Genomic DNA, 13,441 nt, shown 5'->3' on the forward strand with positions numbered 1-13,441 from the left:
CCAACTCTAACAACTCAAAAAACAGGAAGCAACAATTACTTTTACCTCATATCTCTTAATATCAATGGACTCAACTTCCCGATAAAAAAGACATAAAATAATAGACTGGCTACATAAACAGGACCCAACTTTTTGCTGTTTACAGGAAACCCACCTCAGGGAAAAAGACAGACCCTACCTGCACTGGCTAGATTTGTTTCAACTTGACATAAGCTGGAGTTATTACAGAATAAGTAGTTTCTTTGGGAAAATGCCTCCATGAGATCCAGCTGTGGGGCATTTTTTCAATTAGTGAGCAAGGGTGAGAGGCCCCTTGTGGGTGGGACAACCTCTGGACTGATAGTCTTGGGTCCTATAAGAGAGCAGGCTGAGCAAACCAGAGGAAGCAGACAAGCCAGTAAGTAACATCCCTCCATGGCCTCTGCATCAGCTCCTGCTTTCTGACCTGTTTGAGTTCCAGTCCTGACTTCCCTTGGTGATGAACAGCAGTATAGAAGTGTAAGCTGAATAAATGCTTTCCTCCCCAACTTGCTTCTTGGTCATGATGTTTTGTCCAGGAATAGAAAACCTGACTAAGACTACCTCAGGGTAAAAGGCTGGAAAACTATTTTCCAAGTAAATGGTTCAAAGAAACAAGCTGGAGTAGACATTCTAATATCGAATAAAATAGACTTCCAAAACAAAGTTATCAAAAAAGACAAGGAGGGGCACTTCATACACACCAAAGTAAAATCTTCCAAGATGAACTTTCAATTCTGAATATCTATGTTCCAAATGCAAGAGCATCCACTGTAATTAAAGAAATTATAGTAGCCGGGCGTGGTGGCACACACCTTTAATCCCAGGACTTGAGTGGCAGAGGTAGGCAGATTTCTGAGTTTGAAGTCAGCCTGGTCGACAGAGTGAGTTCCAAAACAGCCAGGGCTGCACAGAGAAACCCTGTCTCGAAAAAAACAAAAAACAAAACAAAAAAAATGAAAAAAAAAGGAAAGGAAAAGAAATTATAGTAAAGCTCAAAGCACATATTGCACCTCACACAATAATAGTGGGAGATTTAAAAACCCACTCTCATCAATGGACAGAACCTGGAAACAGAAACTAGCAGAGACACAGTGAAACTAAGAGAAGTTATGAAACAAATGGATTTAACAGATATCTACAGAACATTTTATCAAAAAAAAAAAAAAAAAACCCACAACAAAAAAAAGGGTATACCTTCATCTCAGCACCTCATGACACCTTCTCCAAAATCGACCATATAATTGGTCACAAAACTGGCTTCAACAGATACAAAAGTATTGAAATTATCCCATGCATCCTATCAGATCACCATGGACTAAGGCTTTTCTTCAATAACAGCATAAATATTAGAAAGCCAACATTCACTGGGAAGCTGAAGAAAACTCTACTCAATGATAACTTGGTCAAGGAAGAAATAAAGAAAGAAATTAAAGACTTTTTAGAGTTTAATGAAACTGAAGCCACAACATATGAAAACTTATGGGACACAATGAAGCATTCCTAAGAGGAAAACTCATAGCTCTGAGTGCCTCCCATAAAGAAACTAGAGAGAGCATAACTAGCAGCTTGACAGCACACCTAAAAGCTCTAGAACAAAAGGACGCAAATTCACCCATGAGGAGTAGACTGCAGGAAATAATCAAATTCAGGGGTGAAATCAACCAAGTGGAAACAAAAAGAACTATTCAAAGAATCAACCAAACCAGGAGCTGGTTCTTTNAGAAAATCAACAAGATAGATAAAACCTTAGCCAGATTAACTAGAGGGCACAGGGACATTATTCTAATTAACAAAATCAGAAATGAAAAGAGAGACATAACAACAGAACCTGAGGAAATACAAAACACTATCACATCCTACTACAAAAGGCTATACTGAACAAAACTGGAAAACTTGGATGAAATGGACAAATTTCTAGACAGATACCAGGAACCAAAGTTAAACCATGACCAAATTAATGACGTAAACAGTCCCACATCCTCTAAAGAAACAGAAGCAATCATTAATAGTCTCCCAGCCAAAAAAAGTCCAGGGCCAGATGGATTTAATGCAGAATTCTATCTACCTTCAAAGAAGACCTAATTCCAACTCTCCTCAAATTATTCCACAAAATAGAAACAGTAGGTACTCTACCCAATTCATTCTATGAAGCCACAATTACTCTGATACCTAAACCACATAAGGACCCAACAAAAATGTAGAACTTCAGACCAATTTCCCCTATGAATATCAATGAAAAAATACTTAATAAATTTCTCACAAACCGAATCCAAGAACACATCAAAACAATCATCCATCATGATCAAGTAGGCTTAATTCCAGGGATGCAAGGATGGTTTAATATATGGAAATCTCTCAACATAATCCACTATATAAACAAACTCAAAGACAAAAACCACATGACCATCTTGTTAGATGCTGAGAAAGCATTTGACAAAATCAAACACCCATTCATGATAAAAGTCTTGGAAAGATCAGGAATTCAAGGCACATACTTAAACACAATAAAAGCAATATGCAGCAAACCAGTTGCCAGCATCAAACTAAATGGAGGGAAGCTGGAAACAATCCCACTGAAATCAGGGACTAGTCAAGGCTGCCCACTTTCTCCCTACCTACTAAATATAGTACTCAAAGTGCTAGCCAGAGCAATTAGACAACAAAAGGAGATCAAAGGAATACAAATTGGAAAGGAAGAAGTCAAAATATCACTATTTGCAGATGATATGATAGTATATATAAGTTATCCTAAAAATTCCACCAGAAAATACCTAAACCTGATAAACAGCTTCAGTGAAGTAGCTGGATACAAAATTAACTCTAACAAATCAATGGCCTTTCTCTACACAAAGGATAAACAGGATGAGAAAGAAATTAGGGAAGCAACACCTTTCACAATAGTCACAAATAATATAAAATACCTTGGTGTGACTCTAACTAATCAAGTGAAAGATCTGTATGATAAGAACTTCAAGTCTCTGAAGAAAGAAATCAAAGAAGATCTCAGAAAATGGAAAGATCGCCCATGCTCATGGATTGGCAGGATCAATATAGCAAAAATGGCTATCTTGCCGAAAGCAATCTACAGATTCAATGCAATCCTGATCAAAATTCCAACTCAATTCTTCAACAAATTAGAAAGGATAACTTGCAAATTCATCTGGAAAAACAAAAAACCTAGGATAGCAAAAACTCTTCTTAATGATAAAAGGACCTCTGCTGGAATCACCCTGCCTGATCTAAAGCTCTACTACAGAGCAATTGTAATAAAAACTGCATGGTACCAGTACAGTGACAGACAGGTAGTCAATAGAATTGAAGTCCCAGAAATGAACCTACATACCTCTGGTCATGTGATCTTTGAAAAAGGAGCTAAAACCATCCAGTGGAAAACAGACAGCATTTTCAACAAATGGTGCTGGCTCAACTGGTGGTTATCATGTTAAGGAATGTGAATTGATACATTCTTATCTCCTTGTACTAAGGTCAATCTATGTGGATCAAGGAATACCACATAAAACCAGAGACACTGAAACTTATAGAGGAGAAAGTGGGAAAAGCCTTGAAGATATGGGCACAGGGGAAAAGTTCCTGAACAGAATAGGCTTGTGCTGTAATACCGAGAATTGACAAATGGGACCTAATAATATTGAAAGCTTCTGTAAGGCAAAAGACACTGTCAATAAGACAAAAAGGCCACCAACAGATTGGGAAAGGATCTTTACCAATCCTAAATCAGATAGGGGGCTAATATCATATATATATATATATATATATATATATATATATATATATATATATATATTAAAAAATGTGGTACAGGGCTAAACAAACAATCCTCAACTGAGGAATACCTAATGGCTTTGAAGCACCTAACAAAATGTTCAACATTCCTAATCATGAGGGAAATACGAATCAAAACAATCTTGAGATTCCATCTCACACCAGTCAGAATGGCTAAAATCAAAAATTCAGGTGACAGCAGATGCTGGTGAGGATGAGGAGAAAGAAGGACACTTCTCCATCGTTGGTGGGATTGCAAGCTGGTACAACCACTCTGGAAATCGGTCTGGTGGTTCTTCAGAAAATTGGAAATTCTACTACCAGAAGATTCAGCAATTCCTCTCCTGCACATATACCCAGAAGATGTTCCAACTTGTAATAAGGACACATGCTTCATTATGTTCATAGCAGCCTTATTTACTATAGCCAGAAGCTGGAAAGAACCCAGATGTCCCTCAACAAAGGAATGGATACAGAAAATGTGGTACATTTACACAATGAAGTACTACTCAGCAATTAAAAACAATGAATTCATTAAATTCTTAGGCAAATGGATATATCTGGAGGATATCATCCTGAGTGAGCTAACCCAATCACAAAAAACTCCACACGATATGCACTCACTGATACTGCTTGTGGACGTTGTACATCGTGGTGCGCACTAGGCTCCGCACCACGATGTACAACGTCCACAAGCAGCTACCACTCTGGAAATCGGTCTGGTGGTTCTTCAGAAAATTGGAAATTCTACTACCAGAAGATTCAGCAATTCCTCTCCTGCACATATACCCAGAAGATGTTCCAACTTGTAATAAGGACACATGCTTCATTATGTTCATAGCAGCCTTATTTACTATAGCCAGAAGCTGGAAAGAACCCAGATGTCCCTCAACAAAGGAATGGATACAGAAAATGTGGTACATTTACACAATGGAGTACTACTCAGCAATTAAAAACAATGAATTTATTAAATTCTTAGGCAAATGGATATATCTGGAGGATATCATCCTGAGTGAGCTAACCCAATCACAAAAAACTCACTTGATATGCACTCACTGATAAGTGAATATTAGCCCAGAAACTTACAATACCCAAGATAAAATTTGCAAAAGACAAGAAAATCAAGAAAAGGAACACCAAATCATGGATACTTCATTCCTCCTTAGAATAGGGAACAAAATACCCATGGAAGGAGCTACAAAGTTTGGAGCAGAGATGAAAGGTTCGACCATCCAGAGACTACCCCACCTGGGGATCCATCCCATAATCAGCCACAAAACACAGATACTATTGCATACGCCAGCAAGATTTTGCTGAAGGGACCCTGATATATCTGTCTTGTGTGAGGCTATGCCAGTGCCTGGCAAATACAAATACTGTGGATGCTCACAGTCATCTATTGGATGGAACACAGGGCTCCCAATGGAGGAGCTAGAGAAGGTACCCAAGGAGCTGAAGGGGTCTGCAACCCTATAGGTGAAACAACAATATGAACTAACCAGTACCCCCAGAGCTAGTATCTCTAGCTGCATATGTATCAGAAGATGGCTTAATCAGCCATCATTGGGAAGAGAGGCCCCTTTGTCTTGCAAACTTTATATGCCCCAGTACAGGGGAATGTCCAGGCCAAGAAGTGGGAGTGGGTGGGTTGGGAACCAGAGGGGAGAGTATAGGGGACTTTCATAATAGCATTTGAAATGTAAATGAAGAAAATATCTAACAAACCATTTAAAAAAAAAGAAATCAAATAAGGTATATCATCAACATGGTGGTTGTAAGACCATGACGCTTGTTCCATTTGAAGGCAAAGATAGTTTTTGGAATCATCAATGTGAAATGTCCATCATGAAATGGATCTCCTGGATGAATTTTTAGGTCATCAAAAGTTGGGAGAATGACTGGAATCAACCAGCATATGGAAACGAGCTGAAGCTTTGCAAACTCAAATCCTCTTTGCATAGCTGCAGAGCACTGATTTGTGTATTTGACCAATGAGATCTAGGGATGAAAAACATTTCTACTGACAATCACACATACTCAATCTATGTGTCCAATCATCTACTAGGACATAGACTACGTATATCACCCCCTTGAATAATTTCAATTAGAAATTCATAAATCCTGGAAAATATGCACAAAATATGCACAGGTTTAAAAGAAGCAGGAGTCCCAGCACAGAGAATGGAAAGTTGACAGTGAATCCTTTACCAGAAACTAGTTGTAATTGATGCTCAGTGTCAAAGAGAAAATCAGTTTTCTGTCACTGGGTATATCAATAACTTGTCAGAGCAGGCCTCATGCTCCTGAGTAAATGTTCTCCTTGTATGTGTGTGTGTGTAGGAAAAGGGGGTATTTTTAGTTTCATATTGCCTTGTTTTGGTATGAAATAGGTGACTTTTAAATTAAAAATTCCATGATTGTGGCTAATAATGAACCTACATATTCTGTTTACATAATGTGAATGTTTAATACAAATATTTTATATAATATCTGCCTCACAGGTTATCTTTGTATTTAATCATTACTAGCAAGTAATTAAATTATTATAGTAATTATATTACTGTTTATTACTATATTTATATAATAATTTTTTTCTGTTTATGCAACAACACAAATAAATAATAGGCTATAAAGCATGACATAAAATAATATCTATCAATCCATAGTAATATGAATAAATGTTTGAATAAAAATAAATGATGGGAGTAGTTATAAATCTACTCAGAATTATTTAAAACATACTTGTAGATGTTCTTCTTGCTAAGAAGGGGATATTTAACTCCACATATATTAAATGTGAGTCATAGCTAGTCTTTTCTGTAGAATGCAGGATGGAAAAGAAATGTAACTTTAAAGTAGAGAAACCTGATAATGAACTCTTCGGATTTTATCAGCATTGTTTTTAGTCAAAGGTTTTGTGGGTGAGTTGGTGTCCTTATCCACCCACTGGGAGTTCTGCCTGGCTACAAGAAGTGTGCACTTCAGAATACATATGCCCCACTGCTAGGAGTCTTGGCTAGAATCACCCTCATAGACACCCTGGAGACTCTTCCATCCCAGGTCGCTGACTCACCCTACAGATGCCCCACCACCTACCATTCACTGTTCAGGCCCTCTCTCCCCAGTTCTCCCTACACCTGATCCTTCCCTCCAACCCCCAACCCCCAGCCCCCAGCCCCTAGCTCCCAGCCCCCAGCCCCCAGCTCCCACCCTAATCTGACCCATTCTCCTTCTGAGTGAGATTCAAGCATCCTCCTTTCAGTACTTGTTGTTATTTAGCTTCTTTAGGTCTGTGGATTGTAGTGTGGGTATCCTGTATTTTATGGCTAAATCCACTTATGAGTATATACCATGCATTTCTTTTGGTGCTGGGTTACCTCACTCAGTTAAGTCATAGTTCCATTTATTTGTCTGCAAATTTTAGGATGCTCTTGTTTTTAATAGCAGAGTAGTATTCTATTGCATAAATGAACCACATCTGGGCTGTTTTCAGTTTCTAAATCTTTGATGCAAAATTTGTTCTGCCAACCAATGACTGACCCAACTTGAGATCCATCCTGTAGACAACAACCAATCCCTGATACTATTAATGATACTCTGTTATTCTTGGATACCAGAGACTAGTATAACTTCCCTCTGAGAGGCACCATCCAGCAGCTGACCAAGACAGATGCAGCGAACCAGAACCAAGTATTAGATGGAGCTTGAGGAGTCTCGTGGAAGAGTTAGGAGAAAAATTGAGGAACCCAGAAGGAAACAGGAACTCTACAAGAAGATCACCAGAGTCAACTCACCTGGACCCTTGAGGGTTCCCAGAGACTGAACCACAAACAAAAGACCATACATATCCCCTCCCACCTGGAATACATATACAGCAGATGTGCAGAGTAGCCTTCCTGCAGGTCCTCCAACAACTGGCATGGAAACTGTCCCTGACTCTGTTGCTTTCCTGTGGATCTTATTTCCCTAACTGGGCTGCCTGTCTGGCCTCAGTGGAAGAGGATGTGCACAGTCCTGCAGTGACTTGATGTCTCAGGGAGGATTGGTATTGGGGAGGGGTGTGAGCTTCTCCTTCTCAGAGGAGAAGGGGAGGGAAAGATGGGTTAGGGGCTGTTTGAGGGAGGGCATGAGAGGAGAGGTACTGTGATCTTGATATAAAGTAAATAAATTAACTAATGGAAAAGTGTTTAGTCATGTGATTAGTAAGTGCCTTTCCTGTGTTGTGGTAAAAATGATGTTTTATCTTTGACCTGCCTCTGAAGCCAAATAAGCTTACATTACACATCCCAATAAAAGGCATCCTATGAATTCCTAGAGTCATATTCCTTTTTGTGTGTAGGTGCAGCGAACTTTATTAATGATATTCAAGAGAGTAGGGCTCTCTAGTCCCCTCTTATTATGATGGGGATCTGGGATGGAAATTGTGATTGAGATGATCAGTGTTGAGGGTCAAGGTGGGCAAGACTCCTTAGCAACCAAGGACTTGTCTTTTGCTCTCAGTGTTCTTGCTGGGGTGGGTAGTACAGGGTTCTTACTCTTTGGAGGTCATATAGGTCCACCACCCTGTTGCTCTAGCAGTATTCATTATCATACCATGAAATGGGCTTTACAAAGCTGTCATTGAGAGCAATGACAGCCCTAGCATCAAGATGGAGGAGTGGTAGTTACTGTTAAAGTCTAAGGAGACAACCTGGTCCACAGTGTAGCCCAGGATGACCTTTAGTACACCCTCAGATACCTGCTTCACCACCTTCTTAATGTCATCATACTTGGCAGGTTTCTCCAAGTGGCATGTCAGATCCACAATAGATACGTTGGGGGTAGGAACATGGAAGGCTTTGCCCACGGCCTTGGCAGCACCAGTGGATGCAGGGATGATGTTCTGGGAAGCCACAGCTTTCCAGAGGGTCCATCCACATTCTGAGTGACAGTGATGGTTTGGACTGTGGTCATGAACCCTTCCACAATGCCAAAGTTGTCATGGATGACCTTGGCCATGGGTGCTAAGCAATTGGTAGTACAGGATGCATTACTGACAATCTTGAGAGAATGGTCATATTTCTTGAGGTTCACACCCATCACAAACATGGGGGCATAGGCAGAAGGGACAGAGATGATGACCCTTTTGGCCCCACTCTTCAAGTGGGCCCCTGCTTTCTCCATGGTGGTGAAGAAACCAGTAGAATCAAAGATATACTCAGCACCAGCATTGCCCCAATTGATGTTAGCAAAACTCACACTTGGAAGATGGTGATGGGCTTCCCTTTGATGACAAGCTTCCCATTCTTAGCCTTGACCATGCCATTGAACTTGCCATGGGTAGAATCATACTGGAACATGTAGACTGTGTAGTTGAAGTTAATGAAGGGTCACTGATGGCAACAATCTTCACTTTGCAAAGTGCAGAGCAGAAGGCAGCCCTGGTAACCAGGTGCCCAATACAGCCAAATCTGTTCCCATCGACATTTACCATCTTGTCTGCGGGACAGCACTGGTACTGCCTGAGAAGATATGACTCTCTCTGGAGTAGGGAGGAGCAGAGAGCTAGAGCCATATTCTTTTTTCCCCCCTTTTTTCACTCTCTTTTTTGAATTGGATATTTCCTTTATTTAAACTTCAAATGTTTTTCCCCTTTCCAGGTCACTCCTTCCGAACCCCCCTATCCTCCCTCCTTCTGCCTCTATGAGGGTGCTCCTCCACTCAGTCACTCCCATCCTCCCACCCTGGCATTCCCCTACATTGGGGCATCGAACATCCTCAGGCCCAAGAACCTCTCCTCCCATTAGTGTCCAACAAGACCATTCTCGGCCACATATGCAGACAGCACCATGGGTCTCTCCATTTGTATTCTTTGGTTGGTGGTCCAGTTCCCAGGAGCTCCAGGGGGTCTGGCCTATTGACACTGTTGTTCCCTCCATGGGACTGCAAACCTCTTCATAGAGGCATATTCATATATCACCACAAAAATCATCAAAAAAAAAAAAAAAAAAANAAAAGAAAGGAAAAGAAAAGAAAAGAAAAGAAAAGAAACTGACACAACCAAAAGGAAACTTGAAACACATAACTCACAGTCAGAATGTGGTATTTTAGATGATAAAAGATATATTAGTTAAAAACTCAGGAAATATGAACAAAGCATGGAACTTACCTAGTATATACCAATTTCTTGATTAATTATAACACATATATCTCAACCAGTGATGATAGCCGAACTGAATCCTGTTATATAGACCTATGAACTATTAAATTTTTACATAAATCTAAAATTCTTCCAGAATTAAAAACCAAAACATTATATAAGCAAATATAATTTGGGCAAATTACTTGAACATGTGACCTTATGTGATCAGCAAGTTAATCAATGGGAGATAATGTAGCAAATCATTGATTCATATTTTCAGTGTGTTAGGTATTTCTTCCTCAATTGCAAAGACTTTTGAATACTAATTTAAAGTTAAATTACAAAATAAATTTTATTTACTGATGTGTGAAGATCATCCTCTGCAATCTGAAATTTGTATGCTGAGTGCTTCTTGCTATGTCTAAACTTGTCTGTCACAAGAAGGAACATTTACATGAATTTTCCACTGTTACATGATGTGCATGTTTCAAGGGTTCAGATTGAAACATTCCATCTTATACAGAAACTTCATAAGTAGGAAGGTAAACAGCTCAAACTTGCTTCAGAAATTCTCTGAAACTGACTAGATTCACTATCTTCTTACCTCCCAAGAGTAAACAATAAAGACTTTCAGACAAGCAAGCTGCAAAGAAGATGATGTTAGATCAACTATCTTGAAAAAGCAGAAACAAGTCAAGCTGCCTAGAAATTCTTTAGGCCAATTGAGCCACCTAGAGAGGACACTCCCCAACATGTTGAGCTGTCTGCAGACTGCAGTGTGCTCCCGGTCTCAGGCTTTTGTGAGGGAGCTTTGGTAATGCAGTTGTCTTTGAGTCATTCTGCTCTGGTAAGTAAGACCTCACTCATATTCTTTTAAGTAACCTCAATGAAACACCAAGTTGGAATTCAGTTGTATCCATATTTTGGTCTGTTTTTGTCTTATCTAGAGTGAATACATGTGTGTATTGTGCTTCCTCGGGAGTCTTGTCATACAGCACTGATCCATCACCTACATTAAGATGAAGGAAGAAGGAGATAAAAGAGATGGGGTTAAGTCAGAGAGGCTAAGATGCTGGCTTGCTTGAGGGTGAAGGTCACAAATAATGGATGTGGCAAGTCTCTCGAAATGAAGAAGACAAGGGAAGGAAGACTTCTCTGAAGTCTGTAAATGATGCTGACATGAATTTGATCTTAGCCTGTGAAACCCATGTCAAAGTTCTAAACAACAACATTTACAGAAGGTAAATCTATGTTGTCTTTTAGGCTTGGAAAATTTCTTATCACAGTCATTGAAAACTAAAACGGTGTTTCAAATACATCTCATTTTATATGTAGACTTAATAACTCAATCTTTATTATGATGATAATTTTACTTACTGAAGACTGCTGTATACATATGTTATAACTGATTCAAAGGAAATGTACCATTTAAAATTATAATGTAATATTGATGTACATAGCCATATTTTGGTGTTTGGTAAAGTAGTTTAAAAAGACTTTGAGTTAGATGGGGTACGGCTTTGAAAAAATTTTTAGTTTTCCTATTTTTAAATTTCCCAATTCATAAATGTAAAACAAGTTCTTTGTGGTTAAAGGTTTTAATAGTGATATACGGATAATTTTAAGATTTAAACCTTACATAGATCTTTCATAGTTATACTTCTTTCTTCTCTCAAGCAACATATTCTCATGTGAATATATATTGTTAAAAGTAGTTCAACAATAGTGAGAATGGGCTTCTGCAATGAGTTCCTGGCTATAATGTACTATGTCTACAGTTCCATTATTTCAGAGACTAAGGCAAACAGAATGCTAATAATTAGGTGTATCATTCTCTGCACCGTGAGAAAAAAGAAATAATGAAGTAATGAGAAGTAATGAGGAAACAGAAGTTTTCTTATTATCCCAAATGTACTTTTAATTCTTCTTAGATTTCTTTAAGAGTATTGTGCTCGCCTTGTCCTTCATGTTGTCAATACTATGCAGAACACTCCCTAAAATATGAATAAAGTGCAAATGAGGAGGAAGTGGAGTTATGAGTGTTTTGAGAGCAGTTCTACTTTGATAACTTTAAAAATGTGTCTGTCTCTTTAGTATCCAAGCCTGCTACCACTGTTGACAGCCTCTGTAACTTCTGTCCCACTTAGACAAGTTTTAGTGATTCTACAGTCATGATAACAACAACTAAAGGCAAATTTATAAAACCAATCATGAAATAATCCGGATATGGAATTTCTTCTTTTCTTTAACAAGTAAAGTCCACATTTCATAAGGTGTTCAGGTCACTGATTTTCCCCATGTACTCCTTTTTTGTTGAAGTTCACAACAGTGGAAGAACACCAGGATTGCTTTCAGCTAAAGAGCTTTGAAGGATTATAAGATTATGGAGTCTGAGCACATTGAAAAGAATCCATTCAAGATCGTGTCAACAGTGCATATATTAAAAGAGAAAATCTACTTCACTAAAATCTCACCTTCTCTAATCACCCAGGGAGCAGCTTCTACTACACTCTCCTGAGTCTTACTCTATGGTTTCTATGGAAACACAGAAGTTTTAGGACTTGAAATACTCATGACATTGGAAAAGCAAAGAAGCCTAGAATGTACGTAATAGTACTTAACTTGGATAGCCTTTTGTAAGATTTAATTGGCATATTTTAAATTCTGTTGACATTTATAATAAACTTCAGTTGGCCAATAAAATTGTCTTCTGTTCTTGAAATTCATCAAAATACAAATTATACAAATACATGTGGGCTAGAGAGGTGACTCAATGATTAAGAATACTGGCTGTCCATTTGCCTGTGAATGTCATGAAGTCATTTTTTTTAATAGCTGAGTAGTACTCTGTCGTGTAAATGTAACACACATTTTCTGTATCCATTCTTCTTTAGAGGGACATCTGCGTTGTTTCTAGCTTCTGGCTACTATAAATAAGACTGCTATAAATAGTGGAGCATGTATCCTTATTATTTATTGGAGCATCTTTTGGGATATGCCCAATAGAGTTATAGCTGGGTCCTCAGTTAGTACTATGTCAAATTTTCTGAGGAACTGCCAGAGTGATTTCCAAAGTGGTTGTACCAGCTTACAATCCCACTAGCAATGGAGGAGTGTTCCTCTTTCTTCACATCCTTGCCAGCATTCGTTGTTACCTGTGTTTTTATCTTAGTCATTCTGATTGTTGTGAGATGAAATCTCAGGGTTGTTTTGATTTGCATTTCCCTGATGACTAAAGATGTTGCACATTTCTTTAATTGCTTCTCAACCATTTGAGATTCTGCAGTTGAGAATTCTTTGTTTAGCTCTGTACTCCATTTTTAAATAGGTGGCTCCAGATACATATATAGTAGATGGACTTATCTGGCATCAAAGGGAAGGGAGGCTCTTGGTTCTGTGGAGATTTAATACCCCAGTGTAGGGGGATGCTAGAGCAGTGAGACAGGAGTGGGTGAGTGGGTGGAGGAGCACCCTCATAGAGGCAAGGGGAGGGGGGAGAAAGAAGATGGGATGGAG

Source organism: Mus pahari, chromosome 15 (genome assembly GCF_900095145.1).
Source record: "Mus pahari chromosome 15, PAHARI_EIJ_v1.1, whole genome shotgun sequence".
NCBI classification, from domain to species: Eukaryota; Metazoa; Chordata; class Mammalia; order Rodentia; family Muridae; genus Mus; species Mus pahari.